Source organism: Saccopteryx leptura, chromosome 4, assembly GCF_036850995.1.
Source record: "Saccopteryx leptura isolate mSacLep1 chromosome 4, mSacLep1_pri_phased_curated, whole genome shotgun sequence".
Classification (NCBI taxonomy): Eukaryota; Metazoa; Chordata; class Mammalia; order Chiroptera; family Emballonuridae; genus Saccopteryx; species Saccopteryx leptura.
In genome coordinates, this window is record NC_089506.1 from 5,488,941 (window position 1) to 5,503,845 (window position 14,905).

Sequence of the window (14,905 nt, forward strand, 5' to 3'; positions counted from 1 at the left end):
GGCTGTAACCTCAGGAATTAGCTAAGATACAGAACCTGGCCTGGAATTCACTGCTTTTCTCCCACAGCTCACTTTAAAGATTTTGAAACAAAATTCAAACAGCATTCTGTGGCCCAGGTGGGCAGGGCTGCCTGTCTCCTGTCCAGCGTTGCTGCTAGAGGCAGAGACATGGGCTGGAGGTCTCTGATCCTGCCCCGTGACCTTGCATAAGCAGGGACAGGCACTCTGAGACAGCCAGCACCTGGGGAATGAAGGTCACAGCTGGGTCCCCACCAGGGCTGACAGGGAGACAGGAGCCCTGGAGGGAAATGGATGAGGGAGGTGGGCTCTGTAGGAAGAGCTGGTGGAGGAAGGGCTGTGAGCACCTGGGGTCTGGGTCTCTGTCCACGGGCCCCGGGCACAGGCCTGAATGTGTGCTCAGAACCACGCAGGGACACCGGGCTCCACACTCAGCTTCAGCACAGGTTTTATTGTTCAAACATCTGCAAGTATTGTTATATTTACAAGGTTAGATTTCTTAGAGAATTCTACTGTGCATATAGCCAGCTCACTTTACTCTCCTACAATTTATGCCACATATTTATACACAAGTGTTTTTTCAAAGTCTCAATTACTTGCAGAGTTCTATGTTAAAGGATTCATTCACGAACTTCCACACACACACACTCAAACTTTCTGATAGGAAATGTAACTGAATTTTTCTCTGCTTTTATTTTCCCAACTCAGAGAGAAAATCTTACATTTACTACGCAGTGTGATCTCTGAAGGACTTCCCTTACTAACCCTGAGCGTGTTTGTACAATATGAGTCTTCAGGACAGCGCCTTGTTGTTCATGAGCAAAGGGTTTCTGATGATTTTACACTGAATGACCCCCCGGGGGATGGTTTGTGAGAATCTGTGGTTTTTCTCCTGACACTCTGATCTCGTGCTGGTGTTTCCCCTGCTCTGTGTCCCTGGTGCGCACGGAGCCCCTGAGGGTCCCGGGAAACTGGCGGTCATGGTGTCGGGCAGCACAGATCTGGATCTAATGTGAGCAGTTAAAATTGCTAATAGATTCAAGGCAAGGATGGAAAAGAAACCCAACTGGGAGGGTGAAAAAATATCGACACAACTTTAAAGGTCAACAGAAGCTTTGATGTGACTGTAGAAGTTGAAGGGAATGAGGCCAGCTCACATCCTAGTGTCCGGGGAGCTCAGCAGAGCCCAGCCCTGCAGGAGATGGTGAAGCCAGAGGGACGCTGAGGTCAGGTCCACAGAGCAGCCAGGTCCTCTCCTTCCAGTGTCCCCAACCCTTTAGTTTCTTCTCCTAGGGGCCACACATTTATCCTGAGTTCACTGTCATTTATCCTGGAAGACAGCTGGTAAATCTAATCACAGCTACACTCTGAGGACTCACACTGGCTGCACCCATGTTCTATCTGGTGTGGGAGCTCTGTGGGTGACATCACCTAGATACCCCTGTAAATGTGTGAGTGACATGGAAGGTGTGGACTGTGAGTCCCAGGGAGTGGGAAGCACAGAGGCAGGAGGGACACTGGCAGAGGGTCTGAGAGAGTGATGGTGCTTTGGTGTCTCCTTCTCAGTCTGAGGGGACCCCCGCCAGGTGTGGTCAGGAGTCCTGTCTCTCATCACGGGCCAAGCTCTGAAATCTGTGGGTGTCTCTGCTGCAGACACGTTCTCACCCGTTCTGTCCCGTGGCCTGTCCTGAAGGGAACCTTTGTCAAGTCCTTTTTTGGTTCTTCTCCTGTTTCTTTTCTTTTTTTTTCAGTAACATATTTCCTAGCAAACCTAGGGATCTGATCACCACCCACACCCTTAGGGGCCAACGGAGCTCCCTCACCATTCACTTAGGCCCTAAGTCTTAGGGGATTCTGAACCTGACCTCCACTGTTATTTTACTTTCAATATTAATATTAACATTAATATTAATAGAATTCATAACAGTGTCATTGTTTTAAAAATGGCCAGACAGGCTCAAGAATAAAAACCAAATATACTAAGCTTTTTGGCAGAACTGTATTAATCTTGTAAAGAACCGTAAAACACAACTTTAATATAATATTTCATAAACAAAAGGTACAAAGTCATGAGCAGACTCCTGTCCTGCTTCCCACTGAAGTCACGCAGCACAGACAGTCCCCTCAGGACTGGCGAGGTGACTGTACATGGGTCCCCCTGCTGGTCCAATCCCCGTGTCCTCAAGACAGGCAGGGCTCACCTCCTGCCGACCCAGACAGACCTGCCTGTTCACATGAGATTGAAGGGCTCCTTTTACATGTAGACTACTTTTCTATACAATTGATTAATTTTTTTATAAAACTTTTCACATGCTAATTCTATATATAAAACTATAGTTCATAAAAATAAAAACTACCATTTGAACAATCACTTCACCTACATAATTCAAAAGTTCAATAATTATAACTTCAGATAAGCATTTGAAAATATTCACACACAAAAAAGAAAAGAAGCCCTGGCCACTTGGCTCAGCGGTAGAGCGTCGGCCTGGTGTGTGGGGACCCGGGTTCGATTCCCCGCCAGGGCACATAGGAGAAGTGCCCATTTGCTTCTCCACCCCCCCTCCTTCCTCTCTGTCTCTCTCTTCCCCTCCTGCAGCCAAGGCTCCATTGGAGCAAAGATGGCCCGGGCGCTGGGGATGGCTCCTTGGCCTCTGCCCCAGGCACTAGAGTGGCTCTGGTCGAGGCAGAGCGGTGCCCCGGAGGGGCAGAGCATCGCCCCCTGGTGGGCAGAGCTTTGCCCCTGGTGGGCGTGCCAGGTGGATCCCGGTCAGGCGCATGCGGGAGTCTGTCTGACTGTCTCTCCCCGTTTCCAGCATCAGAAAAAAGAAAAAAAAAAAAAAAGAAGAAAAAAAAGAAAAGAAAAGAAAAGAAAAAACCCAGTTACATCACTACTTGGAATAACGCCCACACACAGAAGTTCATAGCAGAACATTTTATATACACAACAAAAAGATGCACTCATTGCACGTGTTTGTCCCCAACATGGTCTGGGTCTCCACCCTCTGTCCACACAGCCCTGCAGGGGAGTCTCTGATCACCAGCAGAACCTGCTCCTGGTGACGTCCCCTCCGCAGGTCAACAGTCACCTCCAGGTCACCCAGCCTAGAGAACAAGTCTTTGTGTCCCGGGGTGTCTCACTGGCCATCACTCTCTTCAGAGGAAGAGGACACCTGAAGGTCCTCACAGAGGACACTCAGAGGGACCCGGGTACAGGGTCCCTCTGCCTCGTCTGGGATGGACAGGCTGTGACCAGGAGGGGCTGGCTTCTCAGCGGGAAGGACGGAGGGAGCTGTTATGAACCTGGAGCTCCACAGGCCCCTGTCTGACCTCATGAAGACCATGCGGAGGGGCTGGCCGGGAATGTGTGGACTGGGTGTCACCTGGGATCCGTGGCAGGCCAGGACAGTCCTGAGGAGAGGGCCCTTATGGGGAGGAGGGCCAGGGCGCTGTCCCTGAGCAGGTGTCAGGCTGGGGTCCTGAGGTTTCCCTGCAGGTCTAACTCCAGGGGACAGGCAGGAGGATGGGCAGTCTGGGGAAACCTCACGTCTGGTCCCAATGAGCGCTTCTTGGGGGACAGGCAGGGCTGAGTCTGTGCTTCTTGTGGGGGTTCTGGCTGGTCTGGGTCGAGGTCTGAGCATCTATCTTGCTAGGAGTCTGGACCCTGAGTTTGGAGTTCTGGCCTAAACATTGTGCCACCGGATGCCGGATGGTCTGTGTGGTCACGTCCGGGTTTCTGGTCTGTGACCCACTGGTGAGACTGAGGTCTATGACACATCTCTTCTGCCTCATGTGTACGGGCGTCAGCCTGTTCAGATGCTCTCAGGGAACATAGCACACAGATTAAACATTAGGATCATGCACCATCAAGTACAAAATAAAATTTAAAAATGCAAAGCAAAACCTAAGAACTTAAAACAAGATATAGACAGTAAAGATGCCCCAGCAGTTCATGGAAAGATGATGAGATCCTTGACCTCAGTGCTGGACAGTACAAGGACATTACAAAGTCCCCTTGATACCTTTTCTGACATCATATAAAAACCCAGAAAACTTCTTACAAATGTCTCCTGTTAATGACGTTTGTGCAAGACACGCCCTTTAACACCCCTTACAAAAAATAGATGCAGTAATGGTTTTGGAAGGCCTTTTGAGGACTAACCAGTCTGGGCTGTTATTTGAGAGTAAGGTCTGCGATGGGAAGATGCCAGTTGTCCCCTAAGAGATGGGCCTTTGGAGGCATTGAGTGAGGACAGGCCAACACTTGCCCCAGCCTGCTGGGGGCACACAGGTAAGTGCAAGACAACTTCAGAGCCACCAAGAGCAATGACACAGGGACACTAAACTCTAGAAGCCATGTCGGTCCACACTGAAGGTTACCATCCCCTCACACGGAAATCATTGTGGGAAGTCAGAGTGATCCCAAAGGGAAAAAAGACACCGGAGAAGGGGGACACTCACCCTCACATAGTCACAGGGTTCTGTCTGATCCTTGAAGGAGTGCTGAGGCCTCCCGGGGGGTCTCCTGGGAAACCTCTAGACCAGAGCCTGTCTCTGCTGCTCCTCGTCCCTGCAGGACACGACAGGTGAGTGAGAGTCCCTGCATTTCTCGTTCCCAATGGAGAGAAGCTTATTGTCAGCCCAGAAACTTTGCCTGTGACCCTGTCATCCAGGGACTGAGGCCTGGGCCTTTGCCAGACTGGACTTCTCTCCCCAGCAGACTGGGGGCAGGTGTTGGCCTGTCCTCACTCAGTGCCTCCAAAGGCCCATCCCTTAGGGGCAACTGGCATCTTCCCGTCGCTGTCTGTACTCTCAAATAACAACCTAGACCCTTGCCTCCTCCTGGAAGTCCTCCACGATTTTCATGAAGTACTTCCATTTGGACTGCGTTGCCTCCTTACCTGCCATTGCAGATTCCCAGATGCTGCCTCCCCCTCCTCTGCCCCCTCTCCCATCACCCCCAGAGCCCTGCAGGATGAGAATGACCACCCGAGTGTGACCCTGGAGGACATGGCAGCTTCCCCAATCTCTCCATGTCCCTGGCTTTGCCCGGACGTGGTGATGCAGACAGTGTAGGAATGGAGACATGGGCTCCAAGGTTGTCACTGCCCCCCCCCCCCCCGGATTACGGCTCCACTCTCCCACATGCTCACCTGGGTCTCTGCTCCATCTCCCCAGCAGCCTGCAGGTCTCAGGGGGTCCATGGCTTGCGGTTCTCCTTCATCTCTTTGGGGCCCAGGGGTTGGGGTGCCTGGGCCCCACCCCAAGGCTTCATGGGACACCTGACACTGTTTGCCTTGTGCTCAAAGGCCCCGCAGTTCTTGCACTTCACCTGTAGGGGGAGCAAGCGGTCACGTCCCAGGCTGAGTTCTATGGGGACTTGGAGGACAGACTCAGGGATGTGAGTATGGGTGATGGAGAGGGACCTAAACACGGGCTCACTGGGCCCCCGGATAGTGAAGATGTTAGGGTGGATCCTGAGACTCATGTTAGTTATGGGAGAACACAGGAAAGATGATTGGAGGACTAAGTGTCAATAGATAGACACAAATAAAAATACATGGACACAAAACAGCTGGAAGCCACACTAGCTATGAAATGAGGTGGTTGTCCTGAGACACAGGAGCATCTGCCTGGTGAGGACGTCCCAAGGCGGGTGGTCCTGGGATGGGAGAAGACAGCTCAGTTATGGACGCGGAACTTGCCTTGTCCAAATCCCGAGTCTGTCGTCTGTGCCATCCCCCCCAATTCCTGACACAGCCAAGTCTCTACTCTTCCTCTGGTCGGGGGGCCTTGTGTGCCATGGGGATCCTCTGTTGCTTTCTCCCTGTCTGGGCCATCAAGGGTCTGCAAGGTCATACTGTAGAGAAAGACCTGCCATCTCCCACACCACCTTGGAAATGCAGGTCTCTTTCTCAGCTATAGAATTAGGAACTTCCTGAGAAAAAAGAGGGGAACAAAGTTTCAAAATCACACAGAGAAAGGAGTTCCTCATGGACCCTCTGTCCCAAATAGGGATGTAGGGATGTCATGACCATTCAGGAAGCACAGCTATCTATCCCCGGAGACTTCATTTCTAAACCTTTGACCATGCTCCCATAATTACGGCCCCCCAGGGCAGGACTCTAAGTGTAAATATTGGAGCTCACCTGGTGAGTTTGGATGAGTCATTTAGGGGAGTTTGTTTAGGTCCATCCCAACCCATCCAAGCAGGACAGAGCAAGACAGTATTTCTCAAGACTGACACCATCATCAGTGCTGCAGGAATACTGGGCCCCCCATAAAGAAGAGCAAACATATAGTATGCTCCCCTCTGGAAAATGGGAAGGTCCCATGGACAGAGAGGAGGGGACTTCCAAACACATATTCTCTGAGACAAAGCTGTTTTCTCCTCTCCTAGACAAGAAGCTTCACAGATGATGGTCTGGGCTATTTTTTTATTTTTCATCTTTCTATCCTCACTGCCTTCAATTAACCAGGTAGTAATGAATGTGAGATGAGTGTGTTAGAACGGAGTCTAAAGAACTCAGTCATTTCGGCTCTCCTGTGGCAAGGTTCAGGAAATGGTAACAACTGTTTGCAGAAATAAAGGTCATTTCTTCTGTTTTCTATGCTCTCTGCAACACCCACTTGGAAAATTTTATAGTTTCTTTGCAAACTTGAAAGCTAATCTAGAAACCACACGATGAACTGTTAGCAAAGGCGTGAAAAGACTTGAAAAATAGAGATGAACTACCATGATAAGTAACCCCTAGCGTGTGCTTCTGTGAAATAGCTTCCTGCACCAGCTGTGGTATAAAAACCCAAAGCTCTGGTCTCTAGGGGCTGCACTTTTGGGACTTCAACCCCAGCAGTCGAATTGTCTGGAATAAATCTCCTCTCAAATTTTCCTGCAATCCTGGTCTGGTGTCTCCTTAAACTCGCGGGCACTTGACAACATTTGGAGGCTCCAACGAGATGCCCAGCACTCTGTGTCACAGGGTTGAAGGCACCCAGGCCGGCTGGCCTGTCTAGGGGGTTGCCTGAAACCCGCTGGGTCTCTAGGAGAGATGCCATCTGAGACACCCCAAGGCTACTGCTATCCAGTGGGTCACGGACAACTTTTTGGCAGACACCCCCCCCCGGTCCAAGATTTGGCAGAGAACTCAAGGAACACAAGCTGACCACTGAAGGTAAGAAATGTAAAGGAGGAAACTCCTTTGCTTTACCGCTGAGAGCTCTTGGTTTTATGGGACCAGTCAAGGACTGCTGTGATTGAGGATCGGACGCGATCAGACTCACGCAATGAGACCTCCCAGGCCAGGGTGTTGGAGGAGAGTTTGAAGTGCCGAGCTCGGAGGAAGGAGTTCTGGCAGCCAGAGCCCGAAGGAAAGGGTTCTAGTTAGGTGAGGAATTCAGACTGACAGAGGGTTGTTCTCCTGGTCTTGGTTGTCAAAGCCTGCTTATTATTTGTCTCTGTCTTGTTGAGATCGCAGTGTTTATGCTGTAATTATCCGGTCCCTACAACCATGATCGGTGATCGGTGTGTGAGTGGGGATCCCTGGTTGCCTGCACCTGAGTTTCCAGTTTGTGGCTCCACAGTGCATAACTACGGAGTCCGAGTGGGCTCTAACCTGCGGTTCCGTGGCGATGCCCACCCGGCTGAGGGTGGTATCAGACACTCTCTGATCCCAGTCGGGGCTTTCTACCGACCCACCCACTGCTCAGAGGCGCCTAAGCTCCCGCGAGGGACCCAACCAGGCGCACACCTGGGAGGCTCCTCACAGGGCACCTGCTTCCCTTGTCCGTTGAACTGTGTTCACAAGCCAAGGGGAACGGTAAATGGTAAATGGTTTGCTCTGTAGGCTCTCTTTGTTCCTCAGAGAAATCTCTTGCGGCATCTCTGAGGTCGGGTCGCTCTCCGGGACCCGCCAGATCTCTTTCCTTGGAGCCCAGACCTCTGGCTACAAGGCCTGTCGGACCTTTCCCCAGACCAGACTGGCCTCTGGTCTCGGCTCCCCTCTCTGCCCCTGCGTGATGCTTGGCACCTCTGTACTCAAACATCCTTTGTTCTGGGTGCTGTTCTTGTCTGTCTGCTCCTCCTTGCCCTTTATTGGTGTACTGATTCCTGCCTCTTGTCGGACGGTTGTCATTTCGCAGGACGGGACCCTAGACCTTAAGAGGGCAAGTGCTCAGAGGCCTCCCTGAGGGTGCCTCCTATGACATTTCAGAGAAGCCTTTAGAGACGAGGGCGGGTATGGAATTAAGTAGTCAAGGGAGAAACTACAGACTGTGTCCAGCCGCCCCCTGGCCTTAGTGCTCCAGGGACTGCCCAACGGGGGAACTTCACACTCTTTGTGAATCAGAACACCCACAGTTAGGGTGGGGTAGCCATAACAGGGCTCATCAGATCCTAGAAATATCGGAGCTATACAAAATAACTAAGCCCCAGGGCCACCCGTTCCAGTTCCCCTAGGAACAGTAGAGGCCCGTGTAGAAAATCCCCTCCCTAAAGAAAGGCTGTGCGCTCAGGGACCGTCATCCTAAATCAAGAAAGAGGGTCCCTATCTTTTTTTTTTTGTATTTTTCCGAAGCTGGAAACGAGGAGGCAGTCAGACAGACTCCCGCATGGGCCCGACCGGGATCCACCCGGCGGCGACGGCGATGCTCTGCCCCTCCGGGGCGTCGCTCTGCTGCAACCAGAGCCACTCCAGCGCCTGAGGCAGAGGCCACAGAGCCATCCTTAGTGCCCGGGCAAACCTTGCTCCAGTGGAGCCTTGGCTGCAGGAGTGGAAGAGAGAGACAGAGAGGAAGGAGAGGGGGAGGGGTGGAGATGCAGATGGGTGCTTCTCCTGTGTGCCCTGGCCGGGAATCGAACCCAGGACTCCTGCACGCCAGTACGACGCTCTACCACTGAGCCAACCGGCCAGGGCCAAGGGTCCCTATCTTACAAACTGTTAAGGAGGATAAGGCGGACTAAAAAGGAAAAGGAAGAACTTTTTCTTGTTTACGTCCCTTTCTCCTCTAGTAAATTATATAATTAGAAGACTTTCCATGGAGAGTAATTTCCCAACTATTAGTAATAGCTCCGAAAATTGACGATAATAGAGACAGTTTAGAGGAGAAACAAACTCAGGTAGTGATAGCTGCGTTAGAACACCCCCCCAAAAAAGGGGGGGTGTACATTAAAAAACTCTCTGTAAATTAAAGTAGCCAATTTTTGGAGCAAATTAGCCAAGTCAAAAACTGCTAGACTTGGAGAAGGCACGGGCCATCTAGAATATTACCACTGGGGACCTACCCGCGGGCGGGCAGCGCGGCCAGGCTGCAGCCAAGCACGAGTAACAGCGGCAGAAGAAATAAAAGCGGCAGCCCGGGTAGTGCCGCCTCCACAGAATTCAGGGCGCACACGGCCCACGCGGTGCTTACTTACACTCCGAGGAACGGCGCCGCGTGGCGGCTTCCGGCGCGGCTCCCCCCCGAAACTCCCGGCGCCTGCCCCTCTCCCTGGGGCCCCGGGGATCCCAGGCACCCGACCAATTCCCCCAGTAGTGCTCTAATAAAGAACCTTATTCTTGGCCCAAGGCCTGTGCCAGGTGATTAGGACAGAAGGTTTTAGCAGCGCGGTAAGCCAGGGGCATTTACCTCCTCTGCTTTGGCTCCGGGGAATCATCGCCCCACCCCTAGAGCCGAACCGAGGGGAAGACTTAAGGAATACTGCCCCTTCTAAACCCATTTCTGCCCCTAGAGGGAAGCACCGCCGGCTGATCCCTGGCCATAGGGGAAGCAACCTGTCCTAGTTTACGTCCCCTTTTCCCCCAGCGACCTATAGAATTAGAAGACTCAGAATCCCCCCTTTCCCGGACAAGCCTCAAGCCTGAGCGGGACTGTTAGAATCCCTGCTGTACACAGCAACCCACTTGGGATGATTGCCAGCAGCTTCTAGTTACCTTGTTCACTGCCGGAGAGAAGGAAAGAATCAAAACTAAGGCTAGAAAAGCGGCTACGGCCCTGGCCAGTTGGCTCAGTGGTAGAGTATCGGCCTGGTGTGCAGGAGTCCCAGGTTCGATTCCCAGCCAGAGCACACAGGAGAAGCGCCCATCTGCTTCTCCACTCTTCCCCCTCTCCTTCCTCTCTGTCTCTCTCTTCCCCTCCCATAGCCAGGGCTCCATTGGAGCAGCGTTTGCCCAGGCGCTGGGGATGGTTCTGTGGCCTCTGCCTCAGGCGCTAGAATGGCTCTGATTGTGGCAGAGCAATACCCCAAGATGGGCAGAGCATCGCCCCCTGGTGAGCATGCCGGGTGGATCCCAGTCGGGCGCATGCGGGAGCCTCCCCGTTTCCAACTTCAGAAGAAAAGAAAGAAAGAAAGAAAGGAAGGAAGGAAGGGAGGGAGGGAGGGAGGGAGGAAGGAAGGAAGGAAGGAAGGAAGGAAGGAAGGAAGGAAGGAAGGAAGGAAGGAAGGAAGGAAGGAAGGAAGGAGGGAAGAAAAGAAAGAAAGAAAAGCGGCTATGTTTAGGAATTAACGGGAGACAACCAAGACCACCTCGGGAAGGTGTTTTCGGTTGCCCAGCCTAAATAGGACCCTCACACCACAGCAGGATAGAAAGCTTTGAACACTTTTCACCAGTTTCTGTTAGCCTGGATCAGAGGTCTGCAAAGAAACCCATCAATAAGGTGTCAGAAGTTATTCACGGTCCTCAGGAGACTCCTGCAGCTTTCAAAAAGAAGCTACAGGAAGCTTACAGGGTCTACACACCCTCTAGACCCAGAGGCACCAGAAAATACTAAGGCAGTCAACTTAGCCTTTCTATCACAGTCAACTCCAGCACATTAGAAGGAAAAGCACTACAAAAATTAGAAGACTTCCGGCCCTGGCCGGTTGGCTCAGTGGTAGAGCATCCGCCTGGCGTGTGGGGGACCCGGGTTCGATTCCCGGCCAGGGCACATAGGAGAAGCGCCCATTTGCTTCTCCACCCCCCCCCTTCCTCTCTGTCTCTCTCTTCCCCTCCCACAGCCAAGGTTCCATTGGAGCAAAGATGGCCCCGGCACTGGGGATGGCTCCTTGGCCTCTGCCCCAGGCGCTAGAGTGGCTCTGGTCGCGGCAGAGCGACGCCCCGGAGGGGCAGAACATCGCCCCCTGGTGGGCAGAGCGTCGCCCCTGGTGGGCGTGCCGGGTGGATCCCGGTCGGGCGCATGCGGGAGTCTGTCTGACTGTCTCTCCCCGTTTACAGCTTCAGAAAAATACAAAAAAAAAAAAAAAAAAAATTAGAAGACTTCCTCGGAACAAGCCTTTAAAGGGTAGAAACATCAGCTGCTAGGGAAATAAAGCTAAACCCTTCAAACGGGACATTGCTTCTCCCTCGATCACATCACCCTGTTTAGCCCCTAAGATGGCGGGTTAGCCAAAGATAGGTAAGATTCCTGAAGGCAGAAACAACCGAACACAGGCACAGTCGAAGAGGGGCCATCGGGAGAAGATTTAAAAACTAACAAAGGTGAGGCTCAAACTCTCACCCTAACCATGCAGAAGCCTGCTCCCCTGAGATAGTAGCTTAGTGGCCTTCGTCCACTGTCCAGGGCACCAACAGAGAGGAGGAGCTCCCGAGAAGCTCAAGAAAACTGAGCGGCTGATGCTACTACCAAGAAGGTAGCCGGAAAACCAGGGGGGCCTGGAGGAATTTTAGTAAACTTAAAATTTGCCAGCAAGGAAGGGATAACTAAGAATAAGGAACGGTAATTCGAAACACTAGGTCAGAGACATTTGTACCTACTCTCCTAGACAGAGTAATTATTAGGTCAGCTGCGTGAAGCTACTTATCTAGGCCAAATTAAGCTAATAGAATTATTTAAGAAAAACTACTATTTGTCAGGCTTAGAAGCTATTATAAAACAGCAGAGTGTCCAAGAGTTTAGTCTGTATTCAAATAAATACTACGCAAGGTAGAGAAATTATGAAAAGAATTAGGGAAAGACGAACTCTCCCAGGTGAACATTTATAAATAGATTTTTTACTAAATTAAAGCCACCAGTGCAAGGATATAAGTACCTATTATTTTTTCTTGACACCTTTTCAGGATAGGTAGAAGCTTTTCCTACTAGAAATAAGACCGTAGTAAGAGTTGTTTAAAAAATTACTGTATAAGAAGATTATTCCCACATTTAGCTTGCCTATTAATATTAGGTCTAATAATAGGCCTACATTTGTATCTAAGGTCTCACAGCTAGTAGGAAAAGCACTCAAAATTAATAAGAAATTATTACATTGCACTCACAGGCCTAGAGTTTGGAGCAGGTCGGAAAAAATAAACCAAACTCTGAAAGATGTCCTGGCCAAATTTATTCTAAAAACTGGTGAAAACTGGAACTAGCTTACTCCCCCTAGTTCTGCTAAAAGCTAAATACACCCCTTTACTAGGCAGGATTTACACAGTCTAGAATTGTATTAGGCAGGGCAACACCCCTTCTCCCGAAGCTCCCTAAGAGACCCCCACAGAGATGGTGCAAACGGATCCCATCAATCCCTGTAAGTGGACCCTGAGAAGGACGACATGTCCTGCTCCATCCACAAACCAGAAGCTGGCTACTCTACCTATGACAGAATCCCGAGGAACTTCGCCGTGGGAATCAAACTCCTTATAATTAAACTTTAGGGAGGGAGGGAAAAGCTAGGGTCAGGGGAAGGCCCAAACAAGTTATCTTAAAGTTTAATATATACGTTACTACAAGTCAGACGGGGGAATAAGTCCCTTGACCAGAAGAAAAGCTACTTAGAGAGAGGACACCTCCAAGAAGAAATATGTTTTAAAAAGGAAATTACTTATTACTAGCTTGGTTGTCACTAAAGGTTAAAGGTTTTAGAAATGAGCAGTTCTGATGAACTAGGAAAATATTATATAGTTTTAATAATAAAACAAAGTATAGAAATAATTTTAAAGAAAAAAAGGAAAATTGTTATAAAAGCTAAATGTTTAAGGTTCATAAAAAGTTAAAGGTTTATATAAGTTACAGAGGTTTGTACAAACTATAAAAAGTAAAAGGTTTGTACAAAAAAAGTTTAAAATAGAATAAGCCTCTATTGTGTATTCTAGTATATATTATGCCTCACGTCTGTTTACATAGAGGAAATAGTTTTACAAAATAGAAAGAAACTAAACCTGCTGTTCCTAAAACAGGGAGGGCTTCGCATAGCCCTGAGGAAAGCCAGCTGCTTCTATGCCCAACTCAGGAGAAATTCAAGACAGCTCATCAATAGTCCAGAATAACATAAAGAGGCAAAAATTAGACAAAAATCCACTTAATAGTTCTCCAAAGCACTTACTCTCCTATCCCTATAGAGGAAAATAAATCAAGGATTTCATTAAAACTTAAATAAAACCAGTGGAGAATGTAACAAGATGCCAAGAAATTGTAAAAATTGTTAGCAGAAATAAATGCCATTTATGGTATTTTGTATGCTCTCTGCAACCACCACTGGAAAAAATTTTTATATTTTCTATGCAAACTTGAAAACTAAGCTAGAAACCACAAGACGAGCTGTTAGCAACAGGTGTAAAAAGACTTGCAAAATAGAGATGAACTACCATGATAAGCAACCCCTAGTGTGTGCTTCTGTGAAATAGCTTCCTGCACCAGCTGTGGTTAGGGCTTATAACAACCCAAAGCTCTGGTCACTAGGGGCTGCTGATTTGGGACTTCAACCCCAGCAGTCAAATTGGCTGGAATAAATCTCTGCTCAAATTTTCCTGCAATCCTGGTCTGGTGTCTCCTTAAACTCGCCAGTCACTTTGCAACACTAAGTGCTCTTAGCCTGGCCCACCCAGTTTCCATAACTGCTCACCCAGCGGCTCCCACTGTCCCAGCTATGGGGTCCATTTCCTTTAGAATTCACTTCTGGGGTTAATTTAGCATTCGGAAGATGTTGATTTTCTCTGTGCTCAGATTTACTATGAAACTTAAGGAATCCTCACTCCTCTGCCTAGAGCCCCGTCACTCCCTAGTTTTCATGCCCTACTCTAATGAACAGTATAAAACCCAACTGAAAGGAAATACCTCCAAAATAAAAAAAAAATTTAATTAAATTAAGAAAATCTACCTGAGATCCAGCTGTGATCGTCGAATCCATCAGCAGATCCTCAGAACACTCAGTGAGGGAACTTCTCTGCCCGAGGAGATGAAGCTTCCAGGGAAACTGAGGACGGGTCACTGGGGACATTTCCAGTTCTTCTGACCTTTTAAGCTGGTCCGTCACAGTTCTCAGGACTTTTCATCTTAGAGGGACTCGTGTGCTTACGGTCAGGAATCTGTATCCTCTGAGTAGCCAGATGCATGTGAGGTGAGCCGTGTAGTAATGCACTGAGGGTCGCGTTCTGTGGCCCTGAGCCCCTCCGCACTGTGGGCAGCCATCGCCGTCGACCTCTCTCGGGCTTGTTATGTTGTCGCACTGCAGCTGTTTCTATGACACACTAGTGTTCTCCTGTGTAATGCACTGACTGAAGACCCTGTCTGCCACCACTGCTCCCTGTCTCAGGGAAGCTGACCGCTCTAGGGAATTCATGGCGAAGGAGCCCACAGAGCTATCTCTTTGGGAATGGCTTGTTCTGCACTTTGCCTGGTGACTCATGATGAGTTGAAGTCACACCCCGCAGAAAGATGGAGCTCTATTTTCTGCTTGCACCGCCCTCTTCCAGGGGTGGATGCTGCCTCCCCTCTTTGGGGTTGTCACCCGATTCCTTCTGCAGTTCCTCTTCGCTCCGCCAGGGGACGGGTTTGATTAAGAGACACAGAAGGAGGCAAACTAGCATCACCCTTTTGCCAGGGTCCCTGGGTGCGTCCACGGAGTGAAGGTGCTCTCGTGTCTCCATCCCAGTCTGGGGGGACCCGCCAGGGGTGGTCTGGAGTCCTGTCTCTC

At 50.0% G+C, this 14,905-nt stretch overlaps 1 long non-coding RNA gene across 1 annotated transcript in view; it reads left to right on the forward strand.

Moving 5' to 3' along the window:
• The first annotated feature begins 6,835 nt into the window (after positions 1 to 6,835).
• Positions 6,836 to 14,905, forward strand: part of LOC136404034 (uncharacterized) — a 36,687-nt gene continuing 28,617 nt past the window's right edge. The window contains exon 1 of the long non-coding RNA XR_010751217.1: positions 6,836 to 7,190. This is a non-coding gene — a long non-coding RNA (uncharacterized lncRNA). The remainder of the gene's footprint in view (positions 7,191 to 14,905) is intronic.